The sequence below is a fragment of the Notolepis coatsorum genome (assembly GCF_963971535.1).
Source record: "Notolepis coatsorum genome assembly, chromosome: 4".
NCBI lineage: Eukaryota > Metazoa > Chordata > Actinopteri > Aulopiformes > Paralepididae > Notolepis > Notolepis coatsorum.
This window is the reverse complement of record NC_140168.1, coordinates 205,739,996-205,748,326: the sequence shown is the minus strand read 5'-3', so window position 1 is coordinate 205,748,326 and position 8,331 is coordinate 205,739,996. Positions and strand designations below refer to the sequence as shown.

At 46.4% G+C, this 8,331-nt stretch overlaps 1 long non-coding RNA gene across 1 annotated transcript; it reads right to left on the bottom strand.

Moving 5' to 3' along the window:
- Window positions 1-544: 544 nt before the first annotated feature.
- On the bottom strand, window positions 545-4,953 carry LOC311227278. The gene is made up of 6 exons (XR_014619583.1): window positions 4,737-4,953; window positions 3,467-3,536; window positions 3,232-3,340; window positions 2,747-3,032; window positions 1,993-2,041; window positions 545-589 (listed from the first exon to the last, which is right to left on the bottom strand). It is a non-coding gene; the product is annotated as an uncharacterized lncRNA (long non-coding RNA).
- Between the last annotated feature and the right edge of the window lie 3,378 nt (window positions 4,954-8,331).

Genomic DNA, 8,331 nt, shown 5'->3' with positions numbered 1-8,331 from the left:
TAGTTGGAGTACTCAGTTAGCAGATACTATTACAGTAGTTAATGTTTTTAGCGCGACGTGGGTATAACTGGCGAGGATGCAAAGCATGTTAGACAATTGGAACTGCTGCAGACTCTAGATGAGTTGTTACAGAGCTGGTCCACGCTGCTCCGTCTCTATTATGAAATTACAATTGCGCAGTTGAGACGCCCACTATGCAAGACTATTACTCGCACACTGTGCTCCTAAATGATTTTCCCGGTTCGCACAAATCTATTTTTAGAGGCAAATGCGAGTGAAATGCTCGCACTGTATAGCCTTGATATAATACTCTAATATGCTCATATGGCTCCCAATTATTTTACACGCCAGAGTGGCCGAGTAGCCTCTGTAATTTACCAGCCAAAGAGGAAATCTACACGCCATTGGCATTTGGTGGGTGCTTATTTTGTTCCCTGTGTACATGCAAGTTATACTCACATCAGCTTAAGGGAGATGCCATCCATGTCAATTCAGCATAGGATGATTCAATGGCCTTGTGGTCAGCAGGGTCCTCCCCCCCTCTGGCTGCTGGCCTCTGGTAGAGGTGTAGATCACCAGTGGCATCCCTCTGAGAACACAATTAGACTTTAGACGGTGGCTTGCGAGCACGATGAGCCTCATTTTCTAATTTTGAGATTGCCCTATCTATCCGATCTCATTACAAAATACTTGCCTCCTAGATCACTAAATGCAGGGCTCCTATCGATCCCTAGGATAAAATGCATGCATGGGCTGAGCTCCCAAAGCGCCATGTGACTTGCAATACCAAGCTTGGCCTCTAAGCCCTTGTTGCTTTAACACTGGACCATCTGTCACAAAAATTACAGGGGATCTGGGGGAGATAGTGTGAACCTCTGCATGCGTTACGTTCCCCCAGTGAAACTCCTCGCTGTCAGATGAAAAGAAGCGGCTGGCGACTCCACATGTACTGTACCCTCCCCAGGCCGACAGTTGGGCAACGCGTGCAACAAGGAAGGGAATTGGCATAGCAACTAAATTGCAATGGGTGAGAAATACAGGAAGCCCAAAAATAAATGGAATTAAAAAAGAAATGACCATTGTATATAATTAGAAATAATCTTCTCTAAAGTGTTATTCAGTGGACTTCTCCTTTAAAAAGGAACACACCAACTTTGTGGGAAATTTGCTTATTTGCCATCTACCCTGGAGTTAGACAAGCAGATTGATCAGTTAGCCTCATAGCATAATTACCTAAGTAATTTTTTGGCCAAATTGATATTTCTGCCTAACTCTACTCTCCTCACTGCTGCACCACCCTGGCTTAGTGGCTGTGTCCTCAGCCAATCAGGACCTTGATAAAAAATGGGCTGTTTAAGGAATTCCAGGCCTTGACTTTTTTATTTAATTTTTTTATCAAGCATTTTAAGCACTTCAAGGACCTTGTGCGAACCCTGGATATATACTCTGAACAATTTTTTGCCGAACCGCTGCTGCCTGACCGCAGTGATTTCATCACCTCAAAAGCCCAGTTTTAAAAAGAATAAAGCGTATTTCGTGACTGTTGGGAACTAGGCTACACTGACACACCTACTTCCAGTGAATGACGCTAAGCTAGGCTAACGGCGCGGTTGTTCCCTAAGCCTAATGCATGTACAGAGAAGAAAAGGGTATGCATCTGCTTGTCCAACTCTAGGTAGATGGCAAATAAGCTAATTTCCCAAAAAGTTGGCGTGTTCCTTTAAGCCTCCAAAGAGACCTTTGCTGGAGTGGTCACAGCTAAAAATGTCAACGCATACTGTACACTTTTAATTACTACACTCTCCTGGAACAGGGCAGGCCAGTTGAACTCAGACCAGGGGCCTCTCCTCCACAATCTGCATTCGCCTGTAGGATAATGTTTTTTCCATTTTCACTTAAATGACGACTTCATTGTCATGCTTTTTCCTATAAGATCACTCATGTTTGGAAAAAGACACATTGTTGGAAAAAGACACATTCTTGATTACTTACCATCATAGTAGGAGGCGGCAAAAGCTGTTTACTGTGTTCTTTGGACTGCCTGAAAAGGAGAGAACATTGAACAAATTATAATAGCTTCTTGTTCCAGCATTGAGTGTTTAGTCCAGGGGTCAGCAACCTTTACTATCAAAAGAGCCACTTTTCCCCCCTGCCACAAAATTAAATGCTCAGGGAGCCGCACAACCTATTTACCCTTAAAATGAAGATAACACAGTGTATAACGTTTTATATATCCCGAAGCATACCCCACATTTAGTATAAAACGTCTGACAATTGCCCAAAGTCATTTGCGATTTATTATACTTCATACTTATAGGCTATAGCACACAGTTTGTTGCATAATTTTGACTTTTTATTCCTGTTTTTACCGGTTATAACAAAGGAAAACCTCAAACTCTTATGAAGAGACAAAATACTGGCTGTGTAGACCTATTTTTAAATAAAACACAGAGGAGACAAAACACTGGTGTCTATAGACCGACTTTGAAATAAAACCCTGAACTATTCAGGTATATTTGAGTCCTTCCCTTATTTGTGGAACATTTATAAAATAAAAAGTAGTCCACTTTGAAAAAAGACTACCATGTGTAGACCTACTTTGAAATAAAACACAGAAAAGGAGAAAAAACACTGGCATCTCACAGTTTAGAGGGTCTATCACAGTGTTTAGAGGGTCTATCACAGTGTTTGTAGGGTTTGTAATCACTCGTTTAGCATTTCAAATATTTAAATAAATAAAACGTACATCAACTCCGAGCAGCAGTTTCTCCATAGGCTCCTTGAAGTACACCATAAGGAGTCTTCTCTGAAGCCTCTGGATCATATCTGGCCAGAACTTCCCTGATCTCCGGGTTGTCCAGTTTCTGGCAGAACTGCAGGATGGTCCGTCCTCTCTGACCCAGGGCATCTTGGATCTTTTGAAGGGCATCAGTGTCTGTCAGGAGGCCAAAGTGGGAGAAAAGCCCCACCAAAAGTAAAGTAGATTGCATGCCTCCCCGTCCGGTATGTCTGCTGGGCCCCACCTCACACACCTAGGGATAGGAAGGAATCATAGGTTAACTCAATACTATTGGGGGAAATGATATTTTACAAAATCTATACATAATTTAAACATTCAATCCAAATAACCTAAGTTAGTCTAGCATGGCAGTGCCCCTGTAACCCCTAATTGCTCCCAATGGAGTGTGAATGGAGAGGACACTGGCGCTGTTTTGCCACCTCTACACATACCCGTATTGGTTGACAGGACCTCTCGTCAGTCTGGACTCTCCTGCCACTCCAGTGTGTCGTCTTCCCTCTCTGCGGCGTCTAGCCTTCTTTAAATACAAGGAGACTAACACTAAACAGCAAAAAAATTAAATGATGCTGTTAAATGATAAGTTCACAATTTGACTGTAGACCCCTCTACCATGAACCTGAAACACAGAACCAATAATTTCACTCATCACTGCAGTGTTGAGCTTACTTCTGTTCATCACCTATGGGACATAAGATCTCTCCCTGTGCAAGCTGTGTAAGGATGATGAACCTTCAACCTATTAAAGAAAAGAAAAAAAAAATTAGAATCAGTGAAGCAAATGTGACCACTGTGTTTCTGTCCTGTGTAAATAACAGACACAGGAGTCGAGATGGATGCAGCACTTACTGAGCTGTGAATGGGACACACAACCAGCAGTTTAACCTGTTCCACCCGAGTGTTGCATAAGATTTGCGTTTTTAATATCAAACGTATTCAAGTATTAACATCACCAACATGTCACAAAAGCATGTAGAATGTATATTATCATCAATACGTTAGTTTAGCAATAGGTTAAAAGTGCCATTAGATAGATTTAACTTTTCGATTTGCTGAAGTATATTCTGAGAGGGCGACCATTTTGAAAATTTTGAACTGTGGGAATTTTTCTGAACTACACTTCCTGGAAGATTATAATGGGATTCAAGGTTCAGAGTTCTGTATAAATTATTTCAATAACTGTTATTATTCGGGATAATCAGGGTTTGTACACCTTTTCCAAGGCAAAATGCAAGCACTTTTCTTTTTTTTATTGATCTTTTCCCCCCTCCATTTTTCCTCCGATTTTCTCCCATCCCAATGTTAGTCGTATGCCAATTCCCAGTCCCTTCCTGGTCGCTGCGCACTTACCCCCCACAGTCAGATCATCTGGGAGAGTGGAGGCTACCACGTGCTTCCTCCGACACACGTCCAGCCAATCACCGCTTCTTTTCACCTGGCAGCGCGGATTCTCATTGAGAGGGCGTAGCGTGTGGGAGGATCACACTATCCCCCTCAAGTCCTATCCGTGCTTAGCAGGCGCCCCGACCGAACTGTAGGAGTCGCTGTTTACAACGACCCGGACCCACCCCGCCATCTTCTCCCACCCTCTGATACAGCCAATTGTATTAGTGTGGACGGCCAGCCAAGCTGGTGACAACCCCGGAGCTGTGAGCTGGATTCGAACAGGTGAATCCAGCTCACAGCTCCGGGGTTGGTGACGAACGCAATCTCCGCTCGGCCACCTAACCGCCCCAATGCAAGCACTTTTCAAGCATTTTCAAGGTGCATTTTCAAGATTTTCCAGCATCTTATGCGGCTGTGGTAAATTAAATATTTACTCAAAATGATTATTTCATTTCTTCCATCACATTAAATCAGATGTTATTGTGCTATAAACAACCAAAATTATGTAGACTTGGCATCATATATAATACATTATATTAACTTGTCAACCTACCTCGGGCAGCAACAGAATCCAGCAGCAGTCGTGATCTGCTTTCGCGGTGCAGCGAGAACACTAGGGTCAGCAGTTGGTTCAGACGGTTCTTCAGCTGCTGGGCCAGGCGGTACCTCAGTTGCTGCTGCTGGGCCAGGCGGTTCCTCAGCTGTTGCTCCCGGCGGTAACTCCGCTGCTGCTCTGGGGACAGACCCTGAACCACGGCCTCCCACTCTGGTAGGACGTGCTGCTGCTGACCCTGGACCATCGCCTCTGCTAGGAGGGAGGGAGAGAGAGGGAATACATGGAAAGGAATTAGCTAACGTTAGGCTAGGCTACATGCTGCCTATTTCAAAACACTGCGGTGAAAAACAGAGTCCGGTAAACACGAGTTTGTAATTCCAATAGTGTATTCTGCCTGTTTCGATTATTGAAGTGGTATTTTTATAACGAACATTTACGGAGACAGGTGTGGAGCACTTGTAGTCTCGAACTTAGTAGTACCTGGCGAGCCAGGCCGAGACACGTTAATAACATCCATGGCTCATTGGCTCACCTTTCATGTGGCTCGAAAGTGCAGACTCCCCCATGGTAAAAATCTGCAAGTCCTTTCTGCATATTTTGCACACGCCTACTCTGGGATGTTCTCCTCTTTTTAACCATGAATTATATTTTATATCTCCAAGCCATAGCTCATTAAAACGGCAGCCTCCCGGCATGTTGGCCACACACACACACAGGCGCGCTGTTCTCAGATGGCACAGGTAAAAAAAACACTACGGGTCGAGCCCAGCCACATTTCGGTTTAATCATCTTCCCTTTATTAATTTCCTTAGATTTCTTTTTACACATGATCTCAAGAGGGGACTGAACGAGATCAGTGGCAGTTTTTAATGTTTGGTCATTATTAGCATGGTGTTATTCACTGTCAAAGATGCAAAGAAAAATCATAATTCATATTCTCCTTTGTTTCATCACAATTTAAGCAAGCCTAGTAATAGACACAATATTTCTGACAATGTGAATACATTCCCTGAGGTCCATAGATGTCCCTAGATACCAATAATATGCAAATGTTACAGTGACAGTCCAGTTGAGTTAATGGATGGAGCGGGGGGGGGGGGGGGCATTGACTTGCAATGGACGGAATAGTGTATAGTGCAGCAATGCAAGGGTGTGTGTGTGTGTGTGTGTGTGTGTGTGTGTGTGTGTGTGTGTGTGTGTGTGTGTGTGTGTGTGTGTGTGTGTGTGTGTGTGTGTGTGTGTGTGTGTGTGTGTTCTGTATGTGAATGAGTTCCAAGGCCTCTGCAGAACGGCACATCAAATCAGCCATTTCCCCCTCTGATAAGCATCTTCCCAGATCTCCTAGTTGCTCCCTACTGCTTCCAGTGCTAAGCTAGTACAGGGTGAATAAAAAGGGTGCCAATACAGTTCCCTGGGGGGCTCCAGTGTTGCAGATCAGCACGTCGGAGTGGCACCCTGCAGTTTGACAGACTGTGGTCTGCCAGTGAGGTAGTTGAAGATCCAGGCCACCAAGTCGTCCTCCACCCCCATCACTGACAGCTTCTCAGCTAGTAGTGGAGGCTGAATAGTGTTGAAGGCACTTGAAAAGTCAAAGAATGTTACCCTCACTGAGCTGCCCGGCTTCTCCAGATGTAGATAGGCCTTGTGGACCATGTATATTATGGCATCCTCCACACCGATGTTCTGCTGATATGCAAACTGCAGCTTGTGCTAAGCTATAGGCTAGCTGGTATGCAAACTGCAGCTTGTGCTAAGCTAGGCTAGCTGGTCCCTACTGCTTCCAGCCCTTGTGCTAAGCTAGGCTAGCTGCTCCCTACTGCTTACATTCCTTGTGCTAAGCTAGGCTAGCTGCTCCCTACTGCTTCCAGTCCTTGTGCTAAGCTAGGTAGGCTAGCTGGTCCCTACTGCTTCCAGCCCTTGTGCTAAGCTATAGGCTAGCTGCTCCCTACTGCTTCCAGTCCTTGTGCTAAACTAGGCTAGTTGCTCCCTACTGCTTCCAGTCCTTGTGCTAAGCTAGGCTAGCTGGTCCCTACTGCTTCCAGCCCTTGTGCTAAGCTAGGCTAGCTGCTCCCTACTGCTTCCAGTCCTTGTGCTAAGCTAGGCTAGTTGCTCCCTACTGCTTCCAGTCCTTGTGCTAAGCTAGGCTAGCTGGTCCCTACTGCTTCCAGCCCTTGTGCTAAGCTAGGCTAGCTGCTCCCTACTGCTTCCAGTCCTTGTGCTAAGCTAGGCTAGTTGCTCCCTACTGCTTCCAGTCCTTGTGCTAAGCTAGGCTAGCTGGTCCCTACTGCTTCCAGCCCTTGTGCTAAGCTAGACTAGCTGCTCCCTACTGCTTCCATTCCTTGTGCTAAGCTAGGCTAGCTGCTCCCTACTGCTTCCAGTCCTTGTGCTAAGCTAGGCTAGTTGCTCCCTACTGCTTCCAGTCCTTGTGCTAAGCTAGGCTAGCTGGTCCCTACTGCTTCCAGTCCTTGTGCTAAGCTAGGCTAGCTGCTCCCTACTGCTTCCAATCCTTGTGCTAAGCTAGGCTAGTTGCTCCCTACTGCTTCCAGTCCTTATGCTAAGCTAGGCTAGCTGGTCCCTACTGCTTCCAGTCCTTGTGCTAAGCTAGGCTAGTTGCTCCCCACTGCTTCCAGTCCTTGTGCTAAGCTAGGCTAGCTGGTCCCTACTGCTTCCAGCCCTTGTGCTAAGCTAGGCTATCTGGTCCCTACTGCTTCCAGCCTTTGTGCTAAGCTAGGCTAGCTGCTCCCTACTGCTTCCAGTCCTTGTGCTAAGCTAGGTAGGCTAGCTGGTCCCTACTGCTTCCAGCCCTTGTGCTAAGCTATAGGCTAGCTGCTCCCTACTGCTTCCAGTCCTTGTGCTAAACTAGGCTAGTTGCTCCCTACTGCTTCCAGTCCTTGTGCTAAGCTAGGCTAGCTGGTCCCTACTGCTTCCAGCCCTTGTGCTAAGCTAGGCTAGCTGGTCCCTACTGCATCCAGCTCTTGTGCTAAGCTAGGCTAGCTGCTTCCTACTGCTTCCAGTCCTTGTGCTAAGCTAGGCTAGTTGCTCCCTACTGCTTCCAGTCCTTGTGCTAAGCTAGGTAGGCTAGCTGGTCCCTACTGCTTCCAGCCCTTGTGCTAAGCTAGGCTAGCTGCTCCCTACTGCTTCCAGTCCTTGTGCTAAGCTAGGTAGGCTAGCTGGTCCCTACTGCATCCAGCTCTTGTGCTAAGCTAGGCTAGCTGCTTCCTACTGCTTCCAGTCCTTGTGCTAAGCTAGGCTAGTTGCTCCCTACTGCTTCCAGCCCTTGTGCTAAGCTAGGCTAGCTGGTCCCTACTGCTTCCAGCCCTTGTGCTAAGTTAGGCTAGCTGGTCCCTACTGCATCCAGCTCTTGTGCTAAGCTAGGCTAGCTGCTTCCTACTGCTTCCAGTCCTTGTGCTAAGCTAGGCTAGTTGCTCCCTACTGCTTCCAGTCCTTGTGCTAAGCTAGCCAGGCTAGTTGCTCCCTACTGCTTCCAGTCCTTGTGCTAAGCTAGGCTAGCTGGTCCCTACTGCTTCCAGTCCTTGTGCTAAGCTAGGCTAGTTGCTCCCTACTGCTTCCAGTCCTTGTGCTAAGCTAGGCT